General features: G+C 36.4%; 1 long non-coding RNA gene across 1 annotated transcript; it reads right to left on the reverse strand.

Moving 5' to 3' along the window:
- Nucleotides 1–15,895: 15,895 nt before the first annotated feature.
- LOC116575072 lies at nt 15,896–16,960 on the reverse strand. Its single transcript, XR_004279590.1, has 2 exons — nt 16,840–16,960; nt 15,896–16,731 (listed from the first exon to the last, which is right to left on the reverse strand). It is a non-coding gene; the product is annotated as an uncharacterized LOC116575072 (long non-coding RNA).
- Nucleotides 16,961–17,034: the final 74 nt, after the last annotated feature.

The raw sequence follows: 17,034 nt of genomic DNA on the forward strand, positions 1-17,034 counted from the left end.
CTGCCAAAGTCCACCTTTTTAAATTCTATGAGGTTAATCTGCTCTTGAATCTGAAAATTCAACCATCTACCTCGATTTTACATTCCCACTCTGTCTTCATTCACCCTAAGATGAGCTGCATGTGGTCACACATCTTAGCTGCTTTCCTTTTCTTTGTCTTCTTCTCCCAAATGTTTTAACCTATTATTTGATCCATTTATTTCAGTCTCTCCTTATGGAGCATTAACATAATAAAGATGCTTGTCATCACTAAACTCAACTTTTGAAAATAGCTCTTAGAATTAAATTGGATTATGTTTAATACAATTACCTTCTTTTTCCCCTCTAGGGTTAATTACAGATTTTTTTTTTATATTTTAGAAGTATACATTACAATCTCTTTATTGTTTTTAAGCAATGCAGAATTTCACTGCTGAATTTCAAGTTTTAAAAGAAAGATGATCCCTCAGTTCTAAGAACTTCAGGAACTACCAAAATAGTTCTCGTTCAACCACCACAAACTTCCAGGAGCTTTTATGTAGTATTAATTATATTCCACATTGTTTCTTTAATTTAAAATTAAAGTCTCTGTTCTAATAACTGTAAATTTTGGGGGGGAGTTTTTTAGGCAAAGCTATTTTATTAAACATTTTTTTTGAAATAAGGAGAGAATTTCTGTCAGGCAAAAAATCAGTCTAGAAGTTTACTTTGATGACCTTACTAATGGTAGGTGAGGGTTTACAGGAATACTGTTTAGATGGAAAGCATCAGAAATCAGAAAGCTGCTCTTCATGAATAAAAGCAAAGACATGTTTTTCCCTCTGACCCGGAGATGGGAAGAGTTTAAAAAAAAAAAAAAAAAAAAGTTGAAGAGATAAAAGCCAAAAAGAGAGAACGGAGCTAGAAAGACCAGTGATTTTGCATGAACTAGCAGTAACAAGATAGGAAACAACTAAAACAAAAAACAAAAAACAAAAAACTTTTACAATATCAACAGAGCAAAAAGTATACAAAAATTAATCTCATAAAGCAGTACCTAAGAGCCTAAGATCCTTAATAACAAAATATTAAAACTGTATTAAAGAGGGGTGCCTGGCTGGCTCAGTTGGTCCAGCTTGCAACTCTTGATCTTGGGGTTATAGGTTCAAGCCCCACACTGGGTATAGAGATTAGTTAAAAATAAAATCTTTAGGGGCACCTGGGTAGCTCAGATGGTTAAGCATCTGCGTCTTGATTTTGGCTCAGGTCATGATCCCAGGGTTGTGAGATAAAACCCCCAGTAAGGCTCCATACCCTTGAAAGCTGTTTAAGATTCTCTCTCCCTCTGCCCCTCCCCTACTCTAAAAGAGAAAAAATAAAATCTTTTAAAAAAATCTTTGGGGCGCCTGAGTGGCTCAGTGGGTTAAAGCCTCTGCCTTGGGCTCAGGTCATGATCCCAGGGTCCTGGGATCAAGCCCCACATCAGGCTCTCTGCTCAGCAGGGAGCCTGCTTCCTCCTCTCTCTGTCTACTTGTGATCTCTATCTGTCAAATAAATAAATAAAATCTTTTAAAAAAATCTTCAAGAAAATGTAATGAAGAGCATTTATTTTTTATCATATTGATTTTGCATTTAATTTTTTTATTATGTTCGGTTAGCCGCTGTATGGTACATAATTAGTCCTTGATACAGTGTTCAGTGATTCATTTAAAAGGGCCAAAACAACTGTGTAGAAAAAGAAATGCCACGGTGAGAAGCTTGATAGGAGTTAGGGTAAAAGTGAGTGTGTGACTAGAAAGGGGCAGTACAAGGAATTTTCTGAGGTGATGGAACAGTTCTGTGCCCTGACTGTGGTGGTGGTCACATGACTCTATACATGTAGCACATTTCATAGACTTCTACCACAAACACACAAACAGAGTGCTCATAGGACTAGTGAAACCCAAATAAGATCTATGGTTAATGGTATATTATCAATGGCACTTTCCTGCTTTTGATAAAATACTAAAAGCTGACTAAAAGGTACATAAGAATTCTGTTATTTCTGCCACTTCTGGGTCTAAAATTAAATCAAAATATAAAGTTTTTTTTTAAGATTTTATTTATTTATTTGACAGAAAGAGAGATCACAAGTAGGCAGAGAGGCAGGCAGAGAGAGAGAGAGATGAGGAAGCAGGCTCCCCGCTGAGCAGAGAGCCCGACACGGGACTCGATCCCAGGACCCCAAGATCATGACATGAGTCGAAGGCAGCGGCTTAACCCACTGAGCCACCCAGGCGCCCCCAAATATAAAGTTTTTTAAAAGTCACATTCTAAGACTCATGAGTCAAAGAGCTCAAAGGAGAAACTAGAAAGTAGTTGGAATTGAAAAAAAAAAAAGGTAAGAAACACAGTATGGTAACTATAGTTTAGTAGTACTGTGTTGTACGATTTGAAATTTGCTGAGTTCATTTTAGTCAATCTCAATACACAAACACACTCACACATACACACACACAAAATTTAAGTATGTGAGGTGATGGATGTGTTAATTAACCTGATTGTGGTAATCATTTCACAATGTATGCATATATCAAATCATTATGCCGTGCGCTTTAAATACGTACAATTTTAGGGACTCCTGGGTGGCTTAGTTGGTTGAATATCCGCCTCTTGATTTCTGCTCAGGTCATGATCTCAGGGTTATGAGATGGAGCCCTGTGTCCAGCTCCCTGCTCAGCAGGGAGTCTGCTTGAACTTCTCTCTCCCTCAGCCCCTACCCTCCTGCATAGGCATGTGAATGCTCTCTCTCTAAAATAAGTAAATCTTAAACAAAATAAGTATGTACAATTTTGTCTGTCAATTATACCTCAATAAATCTTATAAAAATCCTAACTTTTTTTAAAAAGAAAAATAAATAAATATTAAAAATAAATACTATAAATACTACAAGGTAAAATACTTTAATGTAATATTTTAAGGACAACTTAAATGTTGAAAAATTAGGGGGCCTGGGTGGCTCAGTGGGTTAAGCATCAGCCTTCAGCTTGGGTCATGATCTCAGGGTCCTAGGATTGAGCCCTGCATGGGGCTCTCTGCTCAGCAGGGAGCCTGCTTCCCTCTCTCTCTGCCTGCTTGTGATCTCTGTCAAATAAATAAATAAATAAATAGAAATCTTTTAAATGTTGAAAAATTACAGTAACCACTATGCAAGGATAAAAAAGTGGAATTGTCTGAGGAAATACGTAAATAGTAACCTGTACTAACCAGACAAATAGTTATAGCTGATACTTTAATATTGTTAAAAAAGAATATAATTTTTTATTTGTTCTGATAATTTATAGTTTTTGTTAAAGTAGTAAATTATTGTAATTTGTAGCTGTTTACAAAATAAATTCAAAATTTCTTTGAAATCTAAGTGAGTAAAGTGTTGGAAATTTTTGATGTTTTGTTTTTCCTTTCATAGAGCTTTTCATTTTTATTTTTAAATTTTTTTTAGAGTTTTTCATACTTAATTCTACTTACCATGCTTCTCAGAACAGACACCACTGATTACCTAATTTGAATATAATCAAAATGCTAGGAAGAAAGTACCTTAATGACATGTCTTAAGCCTTCCTTGATATAAACATCACAATGACAAAATCTAATCTTTTCCCCATCATGATAAATAAAGCTGATTTAAGTTAAAATCTAATTTTTTTAAAACAAAATTAAGGGCATTACATGAATTCCTGCATAGACAATAATAGTCCTGCCAAGAAAATTACATTACCCAGTGTGCTACCCTAACCATTGGAATTGTTTGTGGGGAGTGGATAATTACCACAACAAACAATGGAGTTGATTTTCAACAGCAATCCCCTGTCTGTTTCATATTTGAACTCTGGCTACTTCTTGTGCTGAAAATTTTGTTTTATCTTCTGATGCATTCTGCCTCATTACTTAGATTCCCAAACTCTCATGTTGCTCTGGAATCTAGCTTCCTTTTCACCTTTTATTCCATGTCTATTCTCTGTTAACATACTAAGTGCTTTGACAGGAACAACCAGTCAAGTGTCTCTGATCACAATTCCTGGTACACTGGTGGGAAACATTTTAAAAATTGGGAGAGACTTTAGGAGAAAACCCCACATTTAGAAAGAAGAAGTCAAATTTATTTTCTAAAGGAATTAAGCAAAGAAGCAAATCTTGAGATCCAGCAAATAATATTTTCGATGGGCCCAAATACACTTAACCCAGAACAGGTTAAGTGTGTTCTCTCTCTCTCATAAATAAATCTTTTAAAAAAATGTTTGAGGGCCAATTAAAAGAAATATGTGGCAACACTGGGCAGGTCAAACAAATACGATGTTAGACAAGATTCAGCCCTCTTGATGTCTGTTTCCTTCATCATAATGAATATTTCTCATTTTAAATTGATAGAATCTTTGTCCATTAACACTTGGGATATTTAAAGGCAGATGGCCATCTATTTGGTTCCTTTCACAGTACATAACAGGTACTTAAAAAATATTAATTGAGCAGATTGACTAAATGAAATCATCCACACTTCATTATATGGTTTTAAACTCAGTTATTTAGTTTCTATGTAGAGACAAAAATTAAAAAATGAAGTTTTATTTATGTATTGGTAACCATAAAAGTGAGCAATTTTGAGCACTTTCTATGTAGTAGACACTTTGTAAGTATCACCCTACCAAATCATTATGACTATTCTATGTAGTAAGACTATCATTGTCCCCTAACTCGTCCAAAGGGTTAGTAAGCTACAAAGTAATAAAGGGAAGAGATATAAAATAACCTAATTCTGACTCCAAGTCCCATCTATTAATCATTATATTATTATTCTATGTAAATTTGTATTAAGGAACAACAAAACCACAATAAATACCTAAGAAACAGATAGTGTTTTGTCTTGGAAACTGACACGGCTTTAGACCGGCTAGGTTAACATAAAAGAATAGAGGTATAATGAAAGGTAAGAATTTGGTGAAATCCAAGGACTTCTGAAGAAGTTGTAGGTTGAGAAAGAAAACACAAGGTCCCAAAATGAAAGGAGATATTTGCCTTATTGAAAAACAATGGAAAACAAACTGAGGGTAGCTGGAGGGGAAAGGGTTGGAGGGATGGGGTAACTGGGTGATGGACATTAAGGAAGGCACGTGATGTAATAAGTACTGGGTATTATATAAGACTGATGAATCACAAGTCTGTACCTCTGAAACCAATAATAAATGTTAGTTAATTGAATTTAAATTTAAAAATGTTAAAAAATAAAAAATAAAGTCCCAAAGTTAAAAAAAAAAAGTATGATGTTGGAGGAATGGTTTTCTGGATATTCTTTAGTAGTTAGAGGAAATTCTATGCTATCCTAGTTTGCCAGGTTTTTTCATGAATCAGTGTTGATTTTTTCCAAAAGCTTTTTATGTCTCTATTGAATTAATAATTTTCTCCTTTTTTTGTTAGTATGCTGAATTTCTTTAAATGATTTTTTTTTTTATTAACTCAACTCTACTTTCCTGCAATAAATGCTACTTGAACATATTGTGGTATCCAGTTTGTGTATAATTGGATTTGATTTTCTAATACTCCATAAAGGATTATTCATGAGAGATATTGCTCTGAAATTACCCTTTTTGTAAAATCTTTGCTGGGGTTGTATTTTTTGGGCAGACCTCATAAAATGAGATGGGGAATGATTTCTCCTGCAATTTTCTAGAAAATATATGGTGTAGCACTGATGTTATTTATTCCTTGAGTGTTTGATAGAATTCACCAGATAAAATTTATGGATATGGTATTTTCTTTTTTTGAGAAGTTTTTTGGCAAATATATATACATATATATGTGTATATATATATATACACACACATACATATACAACTAAAAAAATGAAAAGAAAAGCAATGAAAAGCTGAGTGATCAGAATCAGAAAAAAAGCTATCTGAAGAAGTTATTTCCAATTTTCGCTGCATATTAGAGTGATCTGGGAAGATTTAAAAAAATACACCTGCTTGGTCCCAATAGCAGACTTTTTGGGAAAGAGACCAGGACAATAGCGTTAGAAACAAAACTAATCATCTCTTCAGATGATTCCAAAAATACATGCAGATTGGATTTCTGCTTCAGATTATCCAGTGATGTTAAAACTAAACTCCTCAAGGCTCATTAGAGGTGCCTCAAGTTTAGGGAATAGTAGGTAAGGTTTCATGTCACTCATTCCTTTCAGTCTCATTGGCTCTGTTTTATCTGCTTCATACACTAGTCTTCTGCAAAAGATTTCATTTGAAAAAATAGTTGTATGGTAAAAAATAAAGATATGGCTTTCCCATCTTACCATCCCCCTCAGCTTAAAATTAGAAACTGAGGCATAAAGAGGCTATAAAACAGGCTGCCACAAGACACATTGACTTCGAGAACACATCTCCATGGCCTTGACCAGAGACAGAAAAATACCCAGAGATGAGGTGCAAGGCACTGGACACTGGAATGCTGCTGCAGTGCCACCCAAGTTCTCTGTAAAAGTCCTAATCAGGCATAACAGAAATAAGAAATAAGAAAAAACAGCCCTACTCCATGAATCTTGGGCAAGTCCCTCTAACTGATGGAAATTAATTTGAATCCAGAATCCTATATGAGATAGAAGAAATAGAGTACTCTTTCCAGTCCTTAAAATTTCTTTCACTTTTAGGAAGAAGCTGGAATGGATGCTGAGTACCAGTTGCCATACCCACTACATCAGGTTCCATCACATTAGGATTGTTAACTGGTACCACGTGATTGTTTAGTGTTGGCAAAGGAAAAGCAGAAAAAAAATTATCATAAAGGAAGAAAAATAATTTAGTGAGAAGGACTTAGAAATTGGCAAGAAAACAAAAGTGAGAAACTTGAGAACACTGCAACTGAAAATACTTGAAAATGGTGAAATACAATACAACTAAGACACAAACTAGAAAGCTAAAAGGCCAAAAGAGAAAGTACTATAAGGTATTTCGTTTCACTTACTGGTATTCCGTTATTTGCCATTGGGTAAAATCTCATTGCAGGGTCAAGATCTGATCTTTTGTCTTCTAATTACCACTGAGGACTGATTTGAGTCTGAGAATATTGATAATAAAATATGGGACAATATTTCCATAACTGTATGAAGATGAAAGGGAGCTTAAATGTTCTTTTATTTGTCTTTATTATTGCTAAATGCTCATCCAGTCCATGTTTGAATGAAGTGTTTACTAAATGACTTGTGTGCAAAGTACTACATTAGGGAATGAGGACAAAAACGTGAAGAAGGCGAATCTAGTTACTCTGCGCTTCATAAAGGTATATTCATATTAAAAAAAAAACAGAAGAAAAGTAAAAGTATTATAAGGGGGACTAATTAAGGTACTTACGATTGGGAATGAATGGGCAAATATTGTGGTAAGTATTGTGGTAAATATTGTGGATAAGAGTGGTTAGGGAGTGAAGGCAGATCAATATTTCCAGTGGTAAGAAAGCACTATTTCCAAAGGTACTCCGTTCCCGAAGGAAGAGATGGTGTGAGAGTTCAAGATACCAAAGGCCAGAATGGCTTTACTAGATTATAACAGAATGCGGCATGCGATGAGACTGGAGACGGCCTTGAGAAGTATGTGAAGAAACACACACTTTATTGAAAATCTACTTTAAGAGATAAACTCTTAAATTTGGCTTCGATTTTAGAAAGATAACTCACATTGTATATAAAGAATAAACTTGAGAGAGTTTTGGTTTTTTTAAAGATTTTATTTATTTTTTGACAGAGAGGGACATAGTGAGAAAGGGAACACAAGCAGGGGGAGTGGGAGAGGGAGAACCAGCTTCCTGTGGAGAAGGGAGCCCAATGAGGGGCTCCATCCCAGGATCCTGGGATCATGACCTGAGCCGAAGGCAGATGCTTCATGACTGAGCCACCCAAGCACCCAGCGGGCATATTTTCATAATACAAGTGAGAAATGATTCAGGCTTGGACCTAAAGTGATGCCAGGAACTGGAAATAGGTTAACTGATTTGAGATACATTTAGAAGGTGGGGTTTAAGGATTTGCTCAAAGGAAAGAGTAAGGGAAAACGGTAGTCAGGAATGATACCTAGGTTTCTAACATGAGCAACTGAGACAACGGTGGCGCTGGTTAATTGGTTGCAGTTTATTGTATGTGAATTACATCTCAATAAATAAAACTATAAAAGAAAAAAGGCAAGAAAACGACACTACTAGAGGGTAATCAGGGCCCTGACGGTGCTACAGAAGGTCAAGTCACTGACAGCTCCTTGAGGTAAGTGATATATGTATATCATGAGTGCCACCCCCCCCACCATTCCCGCCTCCAACAGTAGCTTGTTGTTTAGGTGCTGCATCTCTGATAAATGAAACATACTAATTTTGACCTGAATGATAACAGTCAGTTTTAGAAAATTTGGGGAATGTTTTTCCCAAGGAAGCCCATAGCGAAAAACTTAAAAAACTTTTAGGTAGGAAGAAGCTGGATTTTTCTAAAAACAGAAAAAAAAAATGACCAAAAAAGCTGAAGTTCTGAGGTTGGGAGTAGATGGGATCGAGATCAATGCAGAAACAGAAACACGTGGCGACTTCTACAATGTGGAGTGGTGCCATTTATTGAGATTAGGGGAATAAAAATCCTGGGACGCCTTAGTGGCTCAGTTGGTTAAACATTAGGTTCAGGTCATGATCCTGGAGTCCCGGGATCAAGTCCTGATTCAGGCTCCCTGCTCAGCTTTTCCCTCTTAATGACTTTTCATTAAGAGAGAGAGACTTTTCATTAAGAGAGTGATGACTCCCCATTCTGCTCCCCGCCCCCGCCTGTCAAATAAATAAAATCTTTTTAAAAAATCCCAGAAATACAGAAATGTTATTTTAAAAAAGAACAAAAACCCAAACAAATTAGGTAAGAGTCGGTGTTTAGCAAGTTAAAATCAAAGCACCTGTGGGACAATCCTAGTGAAGCCACCCAGGAGGCTCTATTCATATGCATGACTCCAGCCCTTGGGAGAAAGGTCCAGTTGGCACAGAGATGTAGTAATTGAAGCCACGGGAGTGGAAGTTAGGAGAAAAATGGGCCTGGGTCAGAGCCCTAAGGGAACCAGCAAATTTCAGTGAGAGACAGAAGGAGTAGTCAGGACCAACGGAAAAAAAGCAGGAGAAGGTGTGTCATGGAAGCGAAGAGAGGAAATAGACAATACTCAATTTAACAAGGATATATATATACATCAGTTGGTGATAACTCTTATGGAGAGAAGTCAAACAAATTCAACAGGGAAATAGGAAAGGTGGGTGGGAAGAACACATTTCTTTTTCCTTTTTTATATAATGGGACAAGGACAGACTTCACTGACATTTCAGGAGAAACGTGGACAGAAGAGATAGTCAATAGTGTCTGATATTGCTGAGAAGCAAACTACAAGGTGAAAAGTGGTTTTTGACAGCTGTTTCATGTGGTGGGAAATACATGTAGCAGTAAAACTGTTTTTGAGGAAAAAACGACTTGGAGAAATGTCTGTATTACAATTGCAAATGAACAAAAAGCAGAAATGTATATATAGTTTTGGTCTAAATTTGAAAATTTGAAAGTAATTTCCAGAAGGAAATATCCCATTCTCAGGGCATCTCTGCATGGTGGGATAATGGGTAACACTTATCATCTCTATCTTGTTCAAGATTTCTGCAGAAATGTTTTTAATTTTTAAAAGGTAATATGGCTTTCTTTTTTCTTTCTTTCTTTTTTTTTTTTTTTTTAGAATTTATTTATTTATTTGACAGAGAGAGATCACAAGTAGGCAGAGAGGCAGGCGGGTGGTGGGGGGTCAGGGGCGGGGGTAGCAGGCTCCCTGCTGAGCAGAAAGCCCTGGGATCATGACCTGAGCCAAAGTCAGAGGCTTTAACCCACCGAACCACCCACCCAGGCGCTCCAATCATTTCTTTACTATTATACTGTTTGTTCCATTTCAAACCTCGCAGACCTTTCTCTCTAAAAGACACTTGACACTGGTAATAGTTCGTTTTCCATGTCTTACTGAATTGTTTGAGGCTTAAACAAGATAGTAATATACAAAAGAACTTTATAAAAACCCCAGTGTCCATTTTACCAATCACAGCAGCCATATTTTGAAAATAAATTTCATACTTGCAATTCTTGAGAGAAAACAATGTAGAGTTAATTTTTTCAGAAACCAAAAAAGCTCTTACACTCAAAATTTCAAGTTGACTTCACTCCACATTTTTATAATTAAGAAATTTAGCACGTAACAACTAAGGTTGCTGCCTAAAAGCTCAGTGTTGGTAAACCAGCAGTTATTTTAGGCTGCATTAAATTGTATTGCCTTCTGGGGCACCTGGGTGGCTCAGTGGGTTAAAGCCTCTGCCTTTGGCTCGGGTCATGATCCCAGGGTCCTGGGATCGAGCCCCACATCGGGCTCTCTGCTCTGTGGAGAGTCTGTTTCCTCCTCTCTCTCTCTGCCTGCCTCTCTGCCTACTTGTGATCTCTTTCTGTCAAATAAATAAAATCTTAAAAAAAAAAATTGTATTGCCTTCCTATATTATTAAGACTGAACTGTGCCCCATCAACACACAAAAAAATTCATAGGTTGAATTCTAACCCCCTCCTCGTTGGGAGTACTATATTTGGAATAAAGAAGTGATTAAGGTTAAATGAGGTTGTAAGGTTAGAACCCTAACCCAATACAATTAGTGTCCCTATTAAGACACGAGAAAGCCTGCTCTCTCCGCCTCCCTCTCTTCCTCTGTCCCCACTCGCCCTCTTTCTGCCCTCTTTCTGCCATGCAGAAGCATGATGAGAAGGCAGGTGTTTACAAGTCAGGAAGAGCTCTCATCGGAAACGGAGTTGGCTGGCACCTGGATCTTGGACTTCACAGCTTTGAGAACTGTAAGAGATAAGTTTGTTAAGACACCAGCCCATAGTTTTGTTTATGGCCACCTAAGACTAAGACATGTACTGCTTTATTATTATTATTACTTTTTTAAAAAAAGATTTTATTTATTTGACAGACAGAGATCACAAGTAGGCAGAAAGGCAGAAGGGGGCGGGGGGAAGCAGGCTTCCTGCTGAGCAGAGAGCCCGATGTGGGGCTCGATCCCAGGACCCTGAGATCATGACCTGAGCTGAAGGCAGAGGCTTTAACCCACTGAGCCACCCAGGCACCCCACTGCTTTATTATTACTTTTATGAGCTTTTAGAATGAGCTGCTCAAAATTGCCAATTAATTAAAACTAAGGCCCAAGAGAGCCTGGGTGGCTCAGTCTGCTGAACATCTAACTCTTGGTTTTGTTTGGCTCATGATCTCGGGATTGTGTGGGGCTCTGTGCTCAAAGGGGAATCAGCCTGAGGTTCTCCAAAATAATCTTAAAAAACAAACCAAACCAAACCAAGGCCCAATTTCCTTCAGCAATGTATCTAACCCTTATGAGCTTTGCAGTTGGGTGATGTGACCCTTGAACAGCAATCTTATTTCATAATTGGTTGCATGGTATCTGTTACGCAGTCTGGTCAAATGAAAAACACAAACCCTCAATTTTTTTTGCACTTTTTGGGCATATAGATTTATATCATCATTTAAGTCTTGTTAAGAGTTCTTTGAAATTAATATTTGGGACAGAGAGTCTAGATTTCAGCCTGGCTCTGTTCCATATTGGGAACATTCTCCTCTTGCTGTCCCAGACAAAACAGCAAAATAACAGCTGTTAGGAATTCAGACGTGCTGGTTCAGGGCCAACAGAAAGGAAAGAAGTAAAAACCACTGTGTTCATGGTGATCACGTACAAGTCTTTCAGGACCATTGCAGTGATCCTTAATTCTGTGGAAGTCTGATCAGTGTTCGGCTTTTGGTGTAAATGTAGCTTCCCAATTCCAGTTGGAAATCCTTAAAAAAAAACGTTGAATTATAGTCCATATTCATTTTCTGCAAGTTATGTATGTGAATTTGTTTCCTAAAATTTATTAGAAAACCCCCAAATCAATACTTATGGTGCTTTCATGGGTATGTCCATGTGCAGAGTAGCAGCACATTTGAGACTTCTTACATGCATGGGCCCAGATGAAGTGAGACAAGGGGACAGTCTTCTGGTCTCGGCCCCCATGCTGCAAACAAGTGCCCTTTTCATGATATACTTTTCATATATTTATGCTTTTTGTTGGTGATTTTGCTTATTTAAATGGTCCAAGAATAGGGCTGGCTAGTGTATGTTCCTAAGTTCAAGGCTCTGATGTGCCTTACAGAGAAAGTATGTTAAGTAAGATTTGCTCAGGCCATGTATTACAGTGCTGTTGGCTATGAGTTTAATGTTGGTGAATCAACAACATATATTAAATAAAGTATCTTCAAACAAGGTTATGTATAGATAAGTTGATGAAAATAATGTGACCAGAGGTTCACAGGAACCTAAATCTATCTTTCCTCCCGATGCTATGATACAGTTATTCGCTAATTCAGTGTGACTTTCTAGGAATAACTGCTGGAAACAAAAATCGACTATGTTGCAGTGAACTACGTATTAGAATATTTAGGACAATGGGTGTGCCATTGTATTTTTAAGTTTGAAAATTACGAATTAAAAAAAAAAGGCTTTTGTACAAAGACAAAAGTCCCATACTCCTTATTACCCATCACTAAGTATAAGGCTGACTATAGTGTGTGTTGTTTTTTATGTTAAATTCAACTGGAACTATAAATCTCAATCTTCTATTTCACTGTAATACCTACCCATCAAACACAGGTGTCCCTTAAGCTTTAATCTCCTTTCCAGGACGATTCCTTATGGCCTCAAATACTGTCTTCAAATCAGAAAACTAAAATCTAAATTTCCAATCTTGTTCTCTCTTCTGGCTCTAGACCTGAATTTCCAAATACCTGACTTATCCACCAATTCCTGTCACAAATCATGATCAGTATGTTACACACAAAACTCATTTTTCCCTCCATAAGCCATTGTTTTCTGGGTATGTACCTTAACGCAAGTAATAAGCATTCTTCCTTATCATATAAACTAGAAGTTTATCCTCACAACGATCTTGTAAGTAGGTGCTGTAGTGTGGACAAGGTAGGATTACATAGATGACAAAATTATACTCTTGAAATCAGATTTGGCTAATACTTACTATGCAGCCTTAAGCCAATTACTTTTTGAGCCTCATTTTCATGGTTAGTAGACACAGCGAAGGTCTTATTTTTCTACCTGAAAGTGTGTCCAGACTGGCAGGATCATTACATGGGAGCTTTTAAGAAATATAATCTCAGGGGCGCCTGGGTGGCTCAGTGGGTTCAAGACTATGCCTTCAGCTCAGGTCATGATCTTAGGGTCCTGGGATCGGGCTGCATTAAGCTCTCTGCTCAGCTTCCCTGCTTCCCCCCTCCCTCTCTGCCTACTTGTGACCTCTGTCAAATAATAAAATCTTAAAAAAAAAAAAATACAATCTCAGCTCTATCCCAAATATGTTGTTGTATCATCTGCATTTTAATACATCTTCAGGCAACTGGTTAGCATATTTTAGCCCACACTGACTAATACAAGAATGTTATCATCTTCAGGGGAATTCAACATTAGAGAATCCAAAAAAAGTCCTGTCTGTAATTTACTAGAGCTGCTGTTTCAATTGCTGTAATCCTTCTATTTATCACTTGTCACCAATTCTATAGTTAAATAAAGGCCTTTTACAGCTTTTATAAATCTTTGATTTCATCCAGAAATCTTGAACTATCTGTACAACTTGAATTTAAATCCACCCCAAGGTTATTTTATTCACTAGAGAGACCTATTACTATTATTAGAGAGGCTCATTCCTTTACCATTTGCCATGCTATACTTCAACATTTCTAAAATTTGGATTGTTCAACTTGAAATTTCCATGTCCCAACTTTATAAATTTTCAAGACAGGAGGAAAACAGAAGTACCTGTCTTACCCTGAAATATTTGGAAAAACCAAAAAGACTTATAATTCAAATGCAAGAACTTTTATATAGTAACACTGTTTCAGCAAAACTATTTCTAGATTCTAATGCTACTTAACATTTATTAAGCATTCATAACGCAAAATGCATTATGTTCAGTGAGAAAGTTTATAGATGTTTAATGTATTTTATTATAATCTAATCCCATGCTGCTATTAACCTGAGATAATTTCTAATAAGCTCCTAGATAATGCTGATATTGCTTTTCTGAGGAGCAGAATTTCCGTATAAAAACCACTCTGCCAGAAATACTATATGGAGGTCTAAGAAAGAGACAAAACGTGTGTTTGTATATGGGGGTTGTAGTGGTGAGAAAAGACTTTGGCTTCTCCCTCTTCGAAAATGAGCTGTTTAGAACTTATGTGAAAACTCAGTTGGGAGAAATCTGTCACTAAGATGTTAATTGTGGCACTTGAAATAGTGCCTTATTTGGCACTATTATTAGAGTGCCACTTATATTGGAAAAAACCCACTACATGGAAGGTAACAAAATTAACAAATTCCAATTAGTAAGTCTATCTTAGGGGCATATTCCATCCTTCACTTAAATGTTTTCACTCCATTTCTTGCCTTTTGTACATTCATTCCATAACATATAATGTATAATATCCTTATTGTACCATTTCCTAAAATATAAGTCTTTGTTACAATTTTCTTTAACCCAAGATATTTAAGAACATCCCAAAATTCCAAGAACGACTTTTCAGCTTTTAAACTTAGTTTCTAAGCTTTCTTGCAAAGTAGTCATTTGTGCAATGTGCTCTTGGACTGAAGTTTTCTCTGTATTCTAGTACAAGATCATTTGGAAATGTTTCAGGATAATTTGAGAAGAATGCAAAAGGAGCAAAATAATACATATTATACACACATACACACTCCTCCTAATTAATGTATTCCATTTCATTTACTTTACTAAAGACTGGAAGTGTTGAAGTCAGTATCCAATATATGTACTGCCATATGTAACTGAATTAAGAATTATTTTATTAAGTACTTGAAATACACTTATTTTAAAAACTATGTATACATCAGAAAAACTACAACTCACATCAAGACAGTGAACATTTTACAGATGAATGCCATATTATTTACCACATAAAGCTTCTTAAAAGTTATATCCCACACTGTTTTATAGTTTGTTACAGCTTAAATTCTGATAAAAATGTTGTTCCCTAGTTCAATTTCTATGACTTAACAGTTTTTATTATCTTTAAACTCCTTTATCCTTTGTTTGATCCAAATGTGAAGATCCAGGTTCAGAGATTGATTTTTGACCCAATTTGAATCTTTTTAACAGGGGTACTTAGTCCGTTTATGAGTGTGATAATTCACCTGTATCTCTGTTAATCTATTTTATGCTAATTTTAATGTTTCCTTGCTTTGTTTTTTCACCACTTCTTTTCCAATTCATAAAATTGGTATATTTTAATTTTATCTGTAACACTTATCTCTTTGTCAAATTTACTTAGAACGAACTACTACATGAAACGGTTACTACTGGTTTTCCCAAGGCAAGATGTACATAAAACAATGCTTTTATCTACCACTTCCCCAGTCAGGGATTTAGAAATTTTCTCTTTACACTGTCAATATGAACATTATAAACAAACTTGTTACTTTCCCCACTCTGTAATTAAAAATAAAGGACACAAAACTGTACCAACTTCCCATTTTATCAGATTAACACTTGGAATGCCTTTACTCTAGGTGTCCTTCCCCACCACAATGACAAAGCCCTTTAATTTTGTAGCTGTAGAGCATGCATACTTTTATCCACATTACAAACTAAACACAGTACTTAGTCTCTAAATTGAACATTTAGCACATCTCTTCAGTCTAAAACAAGACAAACTGAAATTATAGACCCAACTTAATTTATCTTTGCATTTAGTTTCATAACTCTACACATAACAATGTAATCTTAATGATATTTAACTAGCTTTAATGTTTACCCGACTTTTTTTTTTTTTTCCCATACAACTGTCTCACGACTCGTTTTTGCGGGCTGTAGTAACAGCATTTAACAAATAAAGAAAAAAAACTCTTAACTCCTGTGTATCTGGGAACGTCCTCCAGTTGCCTTCATATATAAACCGTAACTTGGCAGGATATATAACTCTTGGCTCAAAATTATTTTCCCTTGAAACTAGAGATATTGCTCCCCTGCCTTTCGGCATTTAGAGCTGAAAGAGAAAAATCGGGTCAGTCTGACTTTTATCCCTTATAGTTAACCTGCTTTCTCTGAATACTCGTAGAATTTTTCTTCTTTATCCTTCCAATTTAATAAAGTCAATGGGATATGAGTAGGTGTTGCTTTCTTTTTGTTGTTTTACTGGTACTCTCTTAACCTTTTCTATTTGCAGATTTAGCTTTTTCTTCGAATTTGGAAAATTTTCTTCAATTAGTCCCTTATTGTTTCAGCTTCATTTGCTTTGTCTTCTGTTTCAGGTATTCCTATTATGTGTATCTGCTGAACCGATGCTGTAGATTTCGCTTCTAATCTCTTTTACTTTTCCTCTTCTCCTGCCTGCGGTTTCTCTTGTTCTGCATTTACTTCGGTAATTCGATTTTGTGACTGATCAGGCTCGCACATTTCCGTTATCTCTTTCAACTCCCTGATACGTCTAAGGCGCTCTGACATTAGCTGCTTTATTACTGAACACAGATTTTTAAGCTCCTGTGTTACACGATACTCAAATCTTACTCTCTCTCCGGCTTCCACTGCTATATCCGTTTCAAGAGGCGGCATTTTCTCGATTATAAACTGTTTCTCTCGAACTCAGTTATTTCGACCTTTAAAACAATAAACAAAACTTAATTTCCTCCTGTTTGAGTCAGCCCCAAAATTCCCATTGGTAATTATCAACAGTTTTACTCAAAAGTTTTCTTCCTCCCGCTTACCTTTTGAACAACTCTCCTTCGCAACGGGACCAAAAGTAAAGACTAAAAGCGTTCCGAAGCACCTCACAAAATAAAATGAATGCCCAAAATGGCTTCGGTCACGTCATCACTGCGCGCCTCACGTCAGAGCCAATAGCCAGATGCTTAGCGTTATTGCACGGGGGGCTATAGGGCGCCAGCCAATCGCGAGGCAGC

Source organism: Mustela erminea, chromosome 16, assembly GCF_009829155.1.
Source record: "Mustela erminea isolate mMusErm1 chromosome 16, mMusErm1.Pri, whole genome shotgun sequence".
Classification (NCBI taxonomy): Eukaryota; Metazoa; Chordata; class Mammalia; order Carnivora; family Mustelidae; genus Mustela; species Mustela erminea.